The sequence below is a fragment of the Gorilla gorilla genome, chromosome 11 (genome assembly GCF_029281585.2).
Source record: "Gorilla gorilla gorilla isolate KB3781 chromosome 11, NHGRI_mGorGor1-v2.1_pri, whole genome shotgun sequence".
Taxonomy (NCBI): domain Eukaryota; kingdom Metazoa; phylum Chordata; class Mammalia; order Primates; family Hominidae; genus Gorilla; species Gorilla gorilla.
Genome location: NC_073235.2, coordinates 73,170,749 through 73,183,824, shown reverse-complemented (window position 1 = coordinate 73,183,824; position 13,076 = coordinate 73,170,749). Strand labels below are relative to the sequence as shown.

The following is a 13,076-nucleotide window of genomic DNA, read 5'->3' as shown; positions in this document are numbered from 1 at the left end:
AAGCTCCGCCTCCCGGGTTCACGCCATTCTCCTGCCTCAGCCTCCCGCGTAGCTGGGACTACAGGCGCCCGCCACCACGCCCAGCTAATTTTTTGTATTTTTTAGTAGAGACGGGGTTTCACTGTGTTAGCCAGGATGGTCTCGATCTCCTGACCTCGTGATCCGCCCGCCTCGGCCTCCCAAAGTGCTGGGATTACAGGCGTGAGCCACCGCGCCCGGCCTCTTTATTTTTTTATTGGGATGTTTTTCTTGTTCTTAATAGCTTGTAGAAGCTCATTATTGTCCTTGAAGGCAAGACCATGATGTCTTGATTTCCATCATATTCCTAATGCATCATAGCAGTCAATACATATTCGTTGAATAAAGAAATAGTAGGGCTATTAGTCTTTATCCTATATGCAACAAATTTTCTTTCCAGCTTATTGGTGCAATTTAATATTTTACAACATTTTTATTGTAAAATATATATAGCATTTATCATTTTAAACATTTTTAAGTGTACAATTCAGTGACATTAAATATATTAACATTGTTGGGAAATCATCACTGATACCCATTTCCAAAACTTTTTCATCTTTCCAAACTGAAACTCAGTACACATTAAACAATAACTCCATTCCCTCAGTGCAATTTATTTTATGGTGTCTTTGACATGAGCAGGTTTTAAATTTTTATGTAGTAAAATACATTATGATTTTTTCCTTTAAGTTGTCTTTGATGTTATGCTTAGAAAGGTCTCCCTGCCTGAGAAGCATGGATACGTTCATATATATTTTCTCCTAGTTTTTCTATTGCCTTGCCCCGCCCCGCCTCGCCTCAACTTGCCTTCCCTCCTCTCTCCTTCCCCCCCCTCCCCTCCTTCTTTCCTCCCCTCCTTCTTTCCTCCCCTCCTTCTTTCCTCCCCTCCCTCTTTCCTCCCCTCCCCTCCCCTCCCCTCCCCTCCCCTCCCCTCTCCTCTCCTCTCCTCTCCTCTCCTCTCCTCTCCTCTCCTCTCTCTTTTCTTTCTCAGGGTTTCACTATGTTGCCCAGGCTAGTCTTGAATTCCTGGACTCTAGCAATCCTCCTGTCTCAGCCTCCTAAATAGCTGGGATTACAGGCCCATGCACCCTGTTCTTCTTATATTCAACTCTTTCTTTAATCTATCTAGAATTCTTTTAAAATAAAGCACTAGTTAATGGCCATTGCGGGGGGACAATTCTCCATGTCTCTGGTGTTGCTGCATGTTTTCTGAGCAAAGGCACTGCTTCGACCTCAACTATCTTTTCAGAGTGTGTATAGTGAACAGCCTTGGAAAACAGAGATGGTTTCCTCTTAGGAGCAGAGAGCAGGTTGGTGGCTTATGCATGTAATAAAGATCAGTGGCAAAGATCAAGCAGGCATACTGCCCATTACAAAAGAGCATAGCTCCTTCAGCTTGGGATTCCTGTCCTGTAATCCACCCCACTGCCTGCAGGCAGCATCTGGCCCTCTTCACATCACCCTGTGGGAAATGGGGGCTCAGGGAGCCAGTGTAAACGTTGACCTCCAGGCTGCTGCTACTGCCATTTTGTCTCTGACCCAAAAGTCTTGTACCTTCTGCCAATATCTGTGAAACTACAGCAGGCTAACTTGGTAGTTTGCAAGTAGGTAAAAAGCCCGAGGCCCTCACAGTTTTTGACAAGGACTCAACTGTATTTTTTTTGAAAGTTTAATTTTTTTCAATGCCATGTATTGAATTATTCTGGACTGATTTGAAATTTCACTTGTATCGTAAGAAATATGAAGATATACTTGTGTTTATTTCATATCTTTGCTGTTCTATCTCTCTGTCTATTCTGGTGCCAGCAAAATGCTCTTATTTTTGTAATTTTATAGTGTGTTTTAACATTGAGCAGTAAATATCCTCTTTCTTTCTTGATTTTCCCCCCTCCTTTTTTCTTTTTTTCCTTCCCTGTCATTTTTGGTATTTTTCTGGGGCTCTTTGTACCAGATAAATGGTACCTGGCACATAGCAAATATTCAATAAATGTGTTTTGAACAATGTTAGTGAAATTAAGAGTTATTTTGTCAAGTACTCAATCCCTTTTGAATTTTTATAATTATAGCAATGAAACTGGAAACAATTTAATTTTCACATGTACTACTAATTTATTAAACCGTTCCTTTAAATGTTAAGAATTCAACTGTTAACTGATTATATAATTTAAGCAAAGAATTTAACCTATTACAAAATGCCTAATATAAATATAAAGGGTTCTTGCACTGTTTTCTAAATTGCAGTTTCCTGGATATTTAGAGAGTTCTGAAATTAACGATATTTTTCAACAATCCTAAGGAAATTTATAGGCCAATATTTATTTACCATCTTTTAATGGGCTTTATTATTTCATCATTCCTGCTTTCCATTAGAGTAAAATATTGCTTTTGTCTTTGCTAGGAATGTTATAGTTTACCATCTCAGAAGAGACTTTTTAGTAAAAAAAAAAAAAAAAAAATTGATGTCAAATATAGCATTTATTTATGCGAGACATTAGGGACAGGGTAAATATGTGAACTTAGTCTGTTATCAGATTGCTACTTAGGTGTCACTGAGATTATTCTTAGGGATTGCTGCTTTTCTTTTCTTTTTCTATCTCTTTTTTTTTTTTTTATTTTTTTGAAACAGAGTTTTGATCTTGTTGCCCAGCCTGGAGTGCAATGGCGTGGTCTCGACTCACCGCAACCTTCGCCTTCTCCTCCAGGGTTCAAGCTATTCTCCTGCCTCAGCCTCTTGAATAGTTGGGATTACGGGCATTTGCCACCACATCCAGCTAATTTTGTATTTTTAATAGAGACGGGGTTTCCCCATGTTGGCCAGGCTGGTCTTGAACTCCTGACCTCAGGTGATCCGCCTGCCTCTGCCTCCCAAAGTGCTGGGATTACAGACATGAGCCACGGTGCCCGGCCAGGGGTTGCTGCCTTTCTATGGGCTACTCTACTAGTTGCTGCTTGGGCCGTGACCACTGCTGGTGACCTGCCTGGCACTGTGAAGGTGACATGGCCAGCCACAGCAGACAGTGTCCTGTACATAGGTATCTAAGACCTTGGCCAAGGCAGCAATTTCTAGAGCACTTGCCTTGCAGACAGACAGGGATCCTAACTTTGTTGACCTGAAAACATTAAAGCTGGCAACTAGTCCTGAATCCCATGTTCACTAAGCCCAGATGACCTGTTGATTGATGATACTGAAAGAAAAATAAAAGGTTAATACCCTACAGGGAAACAGATAAATTTTCCAGCACAGGTTTAGTTGACTTCACATGAATTTCCTCATTTTTCTCTTGTGTTCAGGGCAAACTCTATTTCCACATTCTGGAAAATCTGGTAGAATTGCTGTCAGTATTTATTTATTTATTTTATTTTATATATATATATATATATATATATATATATATATTTTAGATGGAGTTTCACTCTGTCGCCCAGGCTGGAGTGCAGTGGCGGGATCTCAGCTCACTGCAACCTCCACCTGCCAGGTTCAAGTGATTCTCCTGCCTCAGCCTCCCAAGTAGCTGGGATTACAGGTGTGCACCATTATGCCTGGCTAATTTTTGTATTTTTAGTAGAGATGGGGTTTTACCATTTTGCCCAGGCTGGTCTTGAACTCCTGACCTCAAGTGATCTGCCCACCTTGACCTCCCAAAGTGTTGGGATTATAGACATGAGCCACCACACCTGGCCATGCTGTCAGTCTTTTTTTTTTTTTTTTTTTTTTTTTTCTGAGACAGAGTCTTGCTCTGTCGCCCAGGCTGGAGTGTAGTGGCACGATCTCGGCTCACTGCAAGCTCCGCTTCCCAGGTTCACGCCACTCTCCTGCTTCAGCCTCCCGAGTAGCTGGGACTACAGGTGCCTGCCACCACGCCTGGCTAATTTTTTGTATTTTTAGTAGAGACAGGGTTTCACCGTGTTAGGCAGGATGGTCTTGATCTCCTGACCTCGTGATCTGCCCGCCTTGGCCTCCCAAAGTGCCAGGATTACAGGTGTGAGCCACCGCGCCCGGCCACTGTGCTGTCAGTCTTTAAATGACTTTGGTACCCGCAGTGGTTCATATAAAGGTGTTGAAGTTTTGGAGGTAGGGACTAGAAATAGTTGCAAGTATCTGCCTTCTAGCCACAAGATCAACCTGGCTTTTACTCAGTGTTAATGTTTCTATTTCTTTCTTTCTTTCTTTCTTCTTTTTTTTTTTTAGGTGAAGTCTCACTCTGTTGCCCAGGCTGGAGTGCAGTGGCACGATCTCGGCTCACTGCAACCTCCACCTCCCAGGTTCAAGCGATCCTTCTGTTTCAGCCTCCCCAGTGGCTGGTATTACAGGAACACACCACCATGCCTGGCTAATGCTTCTATTTCTATAAAGTAAGGCTCAATTTCTTTATTTTTCCCCCTTGAAACTATTCCCAAAATTTAGTAAAGCACTTTGCAATATGTAAGGAAATGCATACAATTTCTAGATTTATGTAATTTCTAGATGATCATACTTTCTAGTGAGAGGCTTGTGACGTCTGTTTGAAACCAGTGACTGGAAAACAAAAATGTTACAATAAAAAAGCCAGGTGCTTTGCTAAGCGTTGCTAAGATGAACTTGCAATCTCTTCCATTGCTCCTCCTGAAGTGAGGGCAAGTCCCCTTCCCCCACATTTAGTTGTCAAACTCATCTGTGTCATTTAGATAGTTTTGAAGTTGCATAGATCGATCCTAAACATTCTGCTGTGAAGGGCTTTATGTTTATGGCCTTTCTCTTTTCTCTCATTCCTTATCCAGTGAAGACGTGAGGCCGTGTAAGCTCCAAGAGAGCAGGGATCTTGTTTGTCTTGATCACCGTGATATTTCAGCTGCTGACCCAGTGCTTGAAGCATAGTTAAGTGCTCAGTAAGAACGTGTTGCATGAATGGTAGCTGGTGTTACAGACTAGAGAAAGTGTTCCTGGCCGGGCCTGGTGGCTCATGCCTGTAATCTCAGCACTTTGGGAGGCCGAGGCAGGTGGATCACCTGAGGTCGGGAGTTCAAGACCAGCCTGACCAACATGGAGAAACCCCGTCTTTACTAAAAATGCAAAAAATTAGCCGGGGTGGTGGCGCATGCCTGTTATCCCAGCTACTCAGGAGGCTGAGGCAGGAGAATTGCTTGAACCCGGGAGACGGAGGTTGCGGTGAGCCGAGATCACGCCATTGCACTCCAGCCTGGGCAACAAGAGTGAAACTCCGTCTCAAAAAAAAAAAAAAAAGAAAAAGTGTTCCTGAAAGAAGAACTGCAATTTGTCATGGCAGTCGGGGAATTAGAAATGGCATTCTATGAATTCTGGTAACTAGCTTGATGACTGTATAGCTTATTCCAGGTAGGATTACTCATTATGCTTTCTTCAACCAGCTACACTTTACTAATTGTTTCAGAAGCAAACATCACTAGCAGTCCAGAAAGAAAGCAAGCTGGAATCTAAGTAAAAGAGATTTGCTACACATAATGAAAGCTGCAAATGGCTGAGGTGTCTGAAAAGGTGTCTGAATCTCTCCTAAAAAGAGTTTGCATTTTACTGTTGCAATTTACTTGGGACAATATAGATCTGGTATCCATAATAGGCCTGTGGGCCAAACAAAGCTTTGTCACATGGAAGTAGCTGTTGCTCAGCCAGGAATCATGAACATTTGCAAAAAGAGGAGTTGTGTTTGTAGCCATTGGAGAGAATCTTTGTAAGTAAACTCTTTCTCTCATAATTGAGAGTTGCCATTTTATTGGTGGGGAAAAAAATGCCCAATTTTACAAAATTGCAAAATCTCTTAGATCCTGTTCTGAAAATAAGTTGACATGAGCATTTTCCACATTCCCTGAGGTCTGGCCTGGATTCTGTAATTTACGTGACATGATTAGGAGGGTTCTATGCCATTTTAGACTAATTATGTAAATTGGAGGGAATTCACCCCTTCATTATGAATAAGTATTTATCTTATGAGTACTAACTTGTAATAAATGTTTAGTTTGCTTCTTTTTGTGCTGCTGTGGATAGTTGCCTTAAAGTGCTGTTAATTTGCCAATAAGCCTTAAACAGGATAACCAGGCATCTCTTTTTAAAAGACCAAAATTTAAAACCCAGATTAGAAGATTGATACAAAATGCATTTGGCCGGTATTTAGTCATCTTATTTGGCAGATTTGTTTTTATTGCTGCTCTCTTAAAAAATATAATGACAACTGTATAGTCTGTTAGATTTTTTTTTTTTTTTTTTTTTTTTGCCTTTAACTTTTCAAAATGTTTCCAGGCTTTACTACTTGGCAAAGACAATTTAGGACAGATTTCTTTATTTTCTCCTCTGGCCTAAAACGAAAAACCCCCACTTTCCAAACTGTTACCACCGAAGAGTTTATTAAATGGCTGAAAAAGACAGCTGGTCCCACCATCTGTTAAAATTTTTCAGGGGCCAAATAAAACAGGTTACACCTTTAGCCATGCCAAGTCTTGCAATACCCCCTTCCTCTCACAGCCTGGGGAGGGCTAATCTGAATTTCACGCTCTGATTTTGCTATTGCTAATGTCTGATCTTCTTATGTGAGCTTCTCCACATTGCTGGTATTACTTCTGTTTTTCAGTTACAAAGCTATTCTCACATTTCAACCAAACTCATTTGCAACCTATTACCTTCCACCTCTATAGTCTCTATAGTTACACCCAGTAACTAGAAGGAAACCCACAGATACCTAGCTAATTTCTGACTTTTCAAGCAAAGGGGGAGAATCAAAAGTACATTTCTGTTGTTTTGCAACCATTTTTCTATAAATGCTAATGGAGGTAATTCAGATTTTGGAACAAAGGCTTAGCTCACCACACACTGCAGGTGTGAAAGGGTTGAAACAAAAGAGATGCTAACCCTAATGGTATTTCTTGTCATTAACAATTCTTTGATGTTCACACTGGAGCCTCCCTTTTATCTTTTAGTTTTTCAGCCATCTTTGTTAACATGCAGCTCAATTGAATCTTTTTTTTTTCACCTCCCTCTGGCCTTTAAAGACATCTGCAAAATGTTTATGCTAAGTTAGTTTCCACTGCATCTTTTAGTAGCAAGGCAAAGTAAAATGAGATAAAGCTTGTGAGGTTATTATTAAAACATCAGTAAGTTTCTATCATTAAGCTGAAGGGAAAGATCAATAAAAAAGGAGCACTTAATGTTACTTTAATAAGGATGCGTTTCCTGTAACAGGACTTGGGATTAACTTCAGTATCACTGAAGTGGGCTTTACAATAAGGAAGTTGCTGTGATCAGAAGAGTTTGACTTGCCCTTACCCAATTAAGCAGTTTGCAAATACTTTGAATGTACTTGATCTATTACTTCCTGTTTTATTGAAAGCTTTCATGATACATATATTTAAATAATATTTTACTATAGCTTTTTCCCTCCTTGTATCAGTCCCTGGCAGGCTGCCAAAGACTTTCTAAGGCAGGTTTGCCTGTCCTGTCCGTTTGGGATTGGGGGAAGGGAGAGGTGAGATGACAGGGAGGTGAACTGCAGCTTCAGAAAAGTTTGTTTAACTCACTTTGATGACAGCAAAATGTCCGGAACAGTCAACACTGCATAATATACCGCCCTGAGCTACTCAGCAGCAGGATCTGCAACTGTACCGTGGGTGCAAAGTGGAATCCCATGTTTCACACCAAAATGGTCTGGCTGAGCTCACTATTCATGAGTATATTTTGTGTTTTCTTGACGTAGAAATGTTTATTAATAGTCTCTGGATTAACAGACCTTTCCCTTTAACTGTGGGTGTGTCGGAGGGGGGCAAATTGTTTGCTTAACTAGTTAACACTTTAACCAGTATAAGTGGCGATCTCTGGACAGTTGATTTGTTTCTGCTTGAAACTTGTTTTTTGGCAAGTATTAATTTGCAGCTAGTTGAAATCCTGAGTGCAGCTGTAGTAGACATTGTAACTTCCTCAGCCTTTATATATAGTCCAGCCCTAAATGTCAAATGCTAGGGAGAAGATAATCAGATAAAATACAAATTAATGTTAACAATGTAGCTATTTTATGATTTCCCCCTCATATTATCTAATAATTCTTAGTATTTATATGATGCTTTTCATCTTCAAAGCACTTTACAAATGTTAGCTAATTAACCAAGAGGTAATGAGGCCTGGATGATAATGCTGTAGTAAATTTTCTGTAGCTCAGATTATAAAGTAAAAATGAAGATGTATGTATTCATACATTTTTAAAAATAACATTAGGCGGTCTTAGAGAATCTGTGATTCAGAGGCTCAGGCAATTCATCTTCTATGTATAACTTATGTCTCTCTCTAAAAAATCTTGGGCAATTCAGATGCTCATGATCTGTAAGGATTTTCCCATCTGGCAGGTGGTTGGCAAACTTCTTTCATCGTAGCCTTGTCTGTTCTTACTCCTTGATATTTTTCACCTTGATCTCTCTGTCCAAGAACACAGAAAGGTCCAAAGGCAAGGACGTTTACTGTTAGGAATTAGGGATAGACACCCATTTCATTTTTTTCTCAGGTTTTCCTATAGACAAAAGCTGGGTGAAATACATCCTAACGCACTTGTGTTATTTTACATAGCTTTGCATAATGATAATAGTGCAGTTCAATTTCATTACTTGAGAATGAGTGTGTGTGCTGTGGATGGGTAGTCTGACTTTGTGGAAGGCCTAAATGATACAATTTTTAAAAAAGAAAAGGATATTTTATTCAATATAAAATATTATCATCTGATATAAAATGGACTATTGTAAGAAAAATTAATTCACTAATAAAAACGTTGTAGTTTAGGAGTGGTGGCTCACACCTGAAATGCCAGCACTTTGGGAGGCCTAGGCAAAGCAGATCACTTGAGCCCAGGAGTTTGAGACCAGCCTGGGCAACATGGCGAAACTCCATCTGTACTGAAAATAAAAAAATTAGCTGGGCGTGGTGGCATGTGCCCGTAATCCCAACTACTCGGGAGGCTGGGTAGGAGGATCACCTGAGCCCAGGAGGTCGAGGCTGCAGTGAGCTGTGATGGCACCACTACACTCCAACCTGGACAACAGAGTGAGACCCTATCTCAAAAACAAAAACAAAAAACACTATAGTTTATAGACTTACATTACAAACTAATAAACACATCGCTTTATGAGACTGAGTTGCTAGACTCAGCCTCTGAGGGCAGGTCTTATTTTCCTGAATACATACTTTGGAAAAGCTACTAAAGCTAATCAGACTCTTATTCATGAATAAGATCCTCACAATTCAGAGGGAATTCAATTTAAACCACTGAAAGTCTTATATATGCTGTGTAATTAGCTCTAACTTAACAAGGATTTATCCTATTTGCTAAAGGCTTTCCCCTCTTCTTTCTGAGTTATGGTATTAAGCTATGTCTACATACCCTAAACTCAGGACTGACAAGTGATGGTTTCAGCCTGGGTGTTTCATCCTCCAGAGACTTGGGAACATGCTGATACTATTTGGAAAAGGCCAGATAATGCTTGGTGCATGGTAGGCCATAAGGTCCAGATTCTAGATTGAATCTTTTTACTTTTCATTCTGATATTTTTGAAGTCCTGAACACCCAGTATCAGTCCATATGCCTTCACAATAATAATAAATCACCAAAGGAAGATTCAATTACTAAGATGTACTGAATCTGGTTCTATAAATGTCTTGGTGATATGGTCTTTTTATTAACTCAGTGCCTGCTGACAGATTTTACATAAAGTGTACCATTATTATAAGACTAGTTTCGCCCAAAGAAATAAATTACACACTTAACTTGCCAGGACATTAACTTGATCAAGTGGAGCTTACAATATGCTGGTCATGGAGAAGTGTTTCTATTATAAATCATGACCTTGTACCCACCCAGCCTTTTATCCTTACGGATATCCTTAGCTTAATGTGACATCATGATGGCCCCACTCTTCAGATGGGGTGGGGGAGGGGTCAGGAAGGAGGAGAAACAAAAAGTCATCCATAATGTCAATGACACCCACCCTCTTCCCTGTTTGCAGGGGAAAGAAAGAAGGGAACCCCAGTGAAGAAAAGAAATGAATCCAATGCATTCATGGTGTTAGTGAAATCTCTCAAATATTTCTTTGCTGATTTCACTGCTAGTGAGATGATCAAATTCTTCAACTTCTGCATGGAGAGATACTGTTATTCTTAAAGCATTCTTTGTGGTCATCGTCAATATCTCTGTATTTTTTTTTTGGAGACGGAATCTCACTCTGTCGCCCAGGCTAGAGTGCAGTGGCACGATCCCCGCTTACTGCAAGCTCCGCTTCCCAGGTTCACGCCATTCTCCTGCCTCAGTCTCCCATGTAGCTGGGACTACAGGCAACCACCACCATGCCTGGCTAATTTTTTGTATTTTTAGTAGAGACGGGGTTTCACCATGTTAGCCAGGATGATCTCGATCTCCTGACCTGGTTATCCACCCACCTCAGCCTCCCAAAGTGCTGGGATTACAGGCATGAGCCCCTGCACCTGGCCTGTTTAGTTTTTTTTGTTTTTTGTTTTGAGATGGAGTCTTGCTCTGTTGCCCAGGCTGGAGTGCAGTGGTGCGATCTTGGCTCACTGCAACCTCCGCCTCCCGGGTTCAAGTGATTCTCCTGCCTCAGCCTCCTGAATAGCTGAGATTACAGTGTGTGCCACCACTACCGGCTAATTTTTTTGTATTTTTAGTAGAGATGGGGTTTCACCATGTTGGTCATGCTGTTCTTGAACTCCTGACCTCGTGATCTGCCCGCCTCGGCCTCCTAAAGTGTTGGGATTATAGGTGTGAGCCATCGCGCCTGGCCTATCTCTGCATGTTTTTTGTTTTTGTTTTTGTTTTTGAGACAGAGTCTTGCTCTGTCGCCCAGGCTGGAGTGCAGTGGCACAATCTTGGCTCCCTGCAACCTCCGTCTCCCAGGTTCAAGGGATTCTCCTGCCTCAGCCTCCCGAGTAGCTGGAACTACAGGTGCCCACCACCACACCCAGCTAATTTTTGTATTTTTAGTAGAGATGGGGTTTCACCATGTTGCCAGGCTGGTCTCAAACTCCTGACCTTGTGATCCACCCACCTCAGCCTCCCAAAGTGCTGGCATTACAGGCGTGAGCCACTGCGCCTGGCCTATCTCTGTATGTTTTACAGAAACTTGCTGTAGCCTGCAAGATGCATTGAGTCTTAGCATAAACTCCATTACCAAGAAAAGTTTAAGCCTTCTCTTCCTCCTCCCCATCCTTTCCCCCAGAATGCCCCACTCCCTTCTTTTACTAGAGCATATTTGATTTAGATAGAGAGGTAATAAATTTTTTTAAATCATTTTATTTTATTTTAAAATAAAATTGTATATATTTAAGATGTAGAATGTGATGTTTTCATAACAAGTTGTTGCTTTTAAAACTGCCATATGGTATGCAATATGATACAACTTATGTTTTAAAGTCTTGTATATGCCTGAAAAAGAAACTGTTTTTTTTTTTTTTTCCTAGATGGAGTCTCACTGTTTTGCCCAGCCTGGAATGCAGTGGTGCAATCTTGGCTCAGTGCAACCTCCACCCCGCAGGTTCAAGCGATTCTCCTGTTTCAGCCCCCCAAGTAGCTGGGACTGCAGGTGCGTGCCACCACGCCCAGCTAATTTTTTTTGTATTTTTAGCATAGACGGGGTTTCACCATTTTAGCCAGGATGGTCTCCATCTCCTGACCTTGTGATCCGCCTGCGTCGGCCTCCCAAAGTGCAAAAGAAACTGTTTAACAGTAGAATTAAGTAGGGAAGAAAGAGAGGTAACTTTTTACACTTTGGTATTATTTCAATGTTTTATAATAAGGATGTAGACTTTTAAAGTCATATTCTTCTGGCCAATTCTCTCATCTCCTTCAAATCTTAGCTCAAATGTCTCTTGCTCTGATCAGACCCACCTGGACCACCCTGTTAAAATTGCAATCCACCCTCTGTTCTCCCTTCTTTCCATGATCCTTATTAACTTCAAACATACTTAGAGTGACTATACAATTTATTAATCAAATATGACCTTCTGAGAGTGAAAGGGGTCATCAACCTGGGATGAGAGGAGCCAGGGCAATGTCTACAGTCTGAGGCTATCTGAAGCAAACTAGGATGTCTGGCAACTTTAGACACACCATGTAGTTGATTTTTTCATTATGCTTACCGGTCATCCCCCCAGCCTAAATTGAAGCTCCACAGGAGTCAGAAGGCAGAGCTTTTTATCTGTTTGTTTACTGATGTAGTCCAAGGGCCAGAGCAGTGCTTGGAACATAATAGGTCAGAGATTCATTGAATGAATGAGTATATGAATGAATGAATGATAAAAAAAATTCATTTTGGAAAAGATGTTATGTAAATGTGAAGGGATGTTCTAAACTATCCCATATGGTGCCAAGTCTTTGCCACACTCCAGACATTGTGTTGAGTGTTCTGCACATAAAAAGAGCACGCTAAATATTTCCTTGTTAATTGGTTTGAGATCTGATGAATTCTCAGAACAGAACCCCATCCCTGTTAAAACGAGTGACTCAAATATATTAAAAGTCTAATAGTAATGCTATTTTTGGTTGGCCACCCTGGACTGATGTGCTGCTATTTTCCTTCATTAGGATGGGTAAGTTAGGATTGATTTATTGTATAGTAACATAACATGTTTAAGTGTTCTTTATCCACTTGGAGAGCTATTTTCACCTTTTTTTTTTTTTTTAAGAGACAGAGTCTTGCTCTGTTGCCCAGGCTAGAGTGCAGTGGTGCAATCATAACTTACTGCAGCCTTGAACTCCTGGGCTCAAAGGATCCTTCTGCCTCAGCCTCCTTTAGTAGCTGGAACTACAGGCATGTACCAACATGCCCAGCTTATTTTAAAATTTTTTGTAGACATGGGGGTCTCACTATGTTGCCCAGGCTGGTCTCCAACTCCTGGCCACGGGCAATCCCTCTACCTTGGTCTCCCAAAGTGTTGGGATTACAGGTGTGAGCCACCATACCTCACCCTATTTTCACTTTTAAGGAGAAATTCTCTGCATTTTAACATTTTCTCATATAGTTTTGTTTTTGGCATGAATTAAAATATTAATGTACAGACAGCCTTC

At 40.9% G+C, this 13,076-nt stretch overlaps 1 long non-coding RNA gene across 5 annotated transcripts in view; it reads left to right on the top strand.

Annotated features, from left to right (window-relative positions):
- Window positions 1–13,076, top strand: part of LOC134756653 (uncharacterized) — a 95,233-nt gene that overhangs the window by 23,283 nt on the left and 58,874 nt on the right. For all 5 annotated transcript variants that reach the window (XR_010129607.1, XR_010129609.1, XR_010129608.1 and 2 more), the window contains exons 2-3: window positions 4,208–4,371; window positions 4,777–4,872. This is a non-coding gene — a long non-coding RNA (uncharacterized lncRNA). The remainder of the gene's footprint in view (window positions 1–4,207; window positions 4,372–4,776; window positions 4,873–13,076) is intronic.